We start from the raw sequence: 3,797 nt of genomic DNA, 5'->3' as shown, positions 1-3,797 counted from the left end.
CTGAGAGCTCATATAGTCCGATCTAAGGGCAAGGCTGTGACCTTCACACACGCACACACCCGTCCCCTTGCTCAAGGGGGACAGTAACCACCCACTTCGTCAGTGAAACTTTTCGCAACCTGAGCGAGGCGCGAACTCCAGTCCACCAGTTGGCAAGCGAGAGCGTTACCACTGCACCAGCGAGTGTGTGTGTGTGTGTGTGTGTGTGTAACGTCACATATTTATCATAAGTTATTCACATACACTTTTATCTACCTGTCATGGTACCATCGATTTAATAGTATTGGTAGGTGCAACCCCGTGATCATCAGAACATAAGGTACACCTGGTGTGGCCCACAGGAAACTAACACAGCAGTCCACCATCCTCCTTTCGGGAAGGAGTGGGGGGGGGGAGTTTAGGGACGTTTGTATATTTGGGTAGTTCTTCCATCCAAGTGTATGGGCACATACTCGGGAAGGTGTCCCTCTCCAGCGGCTGGTGCCATTGTAAAGACAGTATGCAACACATGAGTTTCACATAGGTCATACAAAATTCCTTTCTCCGACTCACAAACGTTATGAACAACCATACACATTCTCGACGAATTCTACCAACATATGGAAATTTCGGAGAAAATAATAATTTCAGCTCGACCTGACCTCCTCATGCCTTCACGTCCTAAACTGTTGCATCTTCTCAAATACAATTTCCATATGTGGGCATAAGTCTTCTAGGTAAACAATTCAAGCCACAGTGAAATCAATACACATAAGTATACTGTAACTTCTGTTTCTCAGAACCTACTCCCAACTCCCTCACAACCTCCTGAGACAACGTACCGGTACTCCAATTACCACCCACGGACCTCTGAGAATGTTAATCTTCAGTGCATAGAAAAGGTAAACCAATAACGTTAATCTGCATATCAGTACTTCCATATGATTACTTTTAAATGTATAGTTAACGATCCTTAACTACAGTAACTTCACACAACAAATGACATCCACCAAACGCGACTGTCAGTTAACATGAGGTATGGAATAATACGGAGGAATACGCATTGTATACAACTCCCATGTGGTCTAGTGGCTAGGATACCTGGCTTTCACCCAGGAGGCCCGGGTTCGATTCCCGGCATGGGAATGATTTTAGCTCTACAGTTGTGACAGATAAGTAAAAGTCCTGTTGGTAGTCGTGACTCGCTAGATCACAAATATGAGTACGAGAAATGGAATTTTTCACAAAAGCTACGAGTGATGCACGCGGTATGGGATGAATGAACTACACTCGGCACCGCTCCCTTAAGCTCGGATATATATGAACTACAATATGTTAACTATCAACCTTGTCAGTAATATAAATATTAATTTCTTGATTTTAAAGTTATCATTCAGCAGTGTAAGTGCTTCATAATGATGAATACTACGTACCGCATCTATAACTGCAGTCATCCATGCCTTTAAATAAGACATCCATTCACAGTTTCACCAACAAAACATTTTACTATGAAGGAACATCCATAGTGTACAACACCTGCGACCACCAAATGGTCTAACGGACAGATATTTGACTCTGACCTGTGGTCTTGACCTATAAGTCATTACTCTCCAAATCAAATTACCTTGTTCTTGCCCAAGCCTTAGCCTGTCTAACAAGTTTGTTCAAATAAAAAAACAACTAGAACAAAGCGACCCGAGGTCAAAACACCCCACCAACGCCCCAAATTTGGGGCCCTCCCACTCCCACCCTTACCCTTGTCGGATTTTCACCAAAAATCGAACCACTTCCTCAGTTCCACATACCCAACACCTGTGCATTGGCTGAAGATGATCTGTCCATTGGTAAAAGGGCTAATTGATGCAAACTCACAAAAATATGTGACCGTGACTTTGACCTTTCAAGGTTACCCAAGGTCAAATGGAATGGTGCCAATAGAATCCCCATACATGACTTCCAACTGGCGATTAAAAGGGTAACCATTTATCTATCTCTCACCGTTTGTCTCCTATGGCACTTTGAAAAATTTGCTCCAAATTTGGGGCCCCCCATTCTCACCCTAACCCCTGGTGGATTTTCATCAAAGCCGAACCACTTCTTCAGTTCCACATACCCAACATCCGTGCAAAGTTTGAAGATGATCCATTCTTTTGTTCAAGAGTTAATAGATGCACAGTCTCACATAAAATGTGACCTTGATTTTGACCTTTCAAGGTCACCCAAGATCAAATGTAATGGTTTCAAAAGAATCCCCATATATAATTTTCTATTAGTGACTAAGAGTAACCATATGTCTATCTCTCATCGTTGCCTCCTATAGTACTTCGAAAAATTTGCTCCAAATGTGGCCCCCCCCCCTCCTCTCCCACCCTTACCCCTGGTTGATTTTCACCAAAATCGAACCATTTCCTCAGTTCCACACACCCAACACCTGGGCAAAGGTTGAAGATTATCTGTTCGTTGGTTCAAGAGTTAATCGATGCAGTCTCACAAATAAACACCGACGATCACATACACTCCTTCCGCAGTGAATTGCGGGAGAGGTGAATGAACTGACTTTCCCAGTGACCTTAACTTTCCTTCCCAATGACCTTGACTTTTGGCATTTCCCTTTGACCTTGACCTTTGAATGACTGTCCTGAAAATCAAACCTTTTTAGCTCTACCATAACCTGAACTCTTCTACATAGTTTTGTTCAAATTGGATAAAAAACTGTTTAAGTTGACTTTGCCATGTGACCCTAACCTTCGACTTACTGATCTTTAAATCAACAAGTCATCCCCTTAGGGGGTCCTCAACCCATCTACCAAGTTTTACCTAAGTCAGATCAAAACTGTGTTGGTTTATTCACACACAGACGTATGCGACGAAATTTGACATTGCCCTGTAGCTTTGAACTTCAACAGGTTGTTCTCATAATAAAAAAAAAAACTTTATTCTTGCTTGATCCTTAACCCTTCCACAAAGTTCGGTTCAAATCAGATCAACAATGAATTAATCTTGCCCTCTGACCTTAGTTTTGATCTGTCCCTGTAACGTTGACTGATTGTTCTCAAAACTGAATCTCTTTACTCTTGCCTAAAGCCTATGTCCCACTGTCAGGAAGTTACTCACGACATGACGGCTGGTTAATATAATTTTGTACCTTACTTAGGCAGAGTATGACGACATTAGAATTATTTAAGCAACGCAAAACACAAGAGAAACGTATAATAACCAAAATAAATAACTTAGAAAAAGGTGTTTGGGAGCTTCTTTAATCGACGAGAATGCAGACCCTTGACCTTTGACTGTTCTAAAGCTTTAATAACTTCGTTCGTGCCTAACCTCAATCCTTCCTTCAAGTTTGGTCTAAATTGGATAGAAACTGTGTAAGTTAATTCAGCTAAGTCAAACTCTGACCCTGCTCTATGACCTTGACCTTCAACATATTTTAAAAAGCAACAGGCTTACTCACTGCTGATTCTCAACCGTTCCAAGAAGTTTCATTAAAATCGGATAAAAACTTGGAGTCGTTTTGTTCACACGCACACGCCGATTAAAAAATAACACCCCTCTCACTTCGTAAGCGCGGGTGTAACGGAGAAGTGAAAAATTACGTTTGGCCGAGAGAAACATTCAGTGCGGAGATCAGCCAGTGCGTAGAAACTAAGGAGCAGAATAAGCAGGGCAGGGGGAGTGAATCTGGCCCCTCCTACAACTTGCATAAAGTCTTGGTTGAGTGAAATACGATGGGTCCTACATACTAGGTAGAAATAAGTCTCCTTGGTTATTACAGTCTGTTTGTTTTGACCCGACGGAACTGGGACGCTCTCACA

General features: G+C 42.2%; 1 non-coding gene across 1 annotated transcript; it reads left to right on the top strand.

Annotated features, from left to right (window-relative positions):
- Nucleotides 1-1,053: 1,053 nt before the first annotated feature.
- Nucleotides 1,054-1,125, top strand: TRNAE-UUC (transfer RNA glutamic acid (anticodon UUC)). The gene has a single exon. It is a non-coding gene; the product is annotated as a tRNA-Glu (tRNA).
- The last annotated feature ends 2,672 nt before the right edge of the window (nt 1,126-3,797 follow it).

This window comes from Coenobita brevimanus, chromosome 23, assembly GCF_032717465.1.
Source record: "Coenobita brevimanus isolate Jiangsu-jjx chromosome 23, ASM3271746v2, whole genome shotgun sequence".
NCBI classification, from domain to species: domain Eukaryota; kingdom Metazoa; phylum Arthropoda; class Malacostraca; order Decapoda; family Coenobitidae; genus Coenobita; species Coenobita brevimanus.
This window is presented reverse-complemented; position numbering and strand designations above follow the sequence as displayed.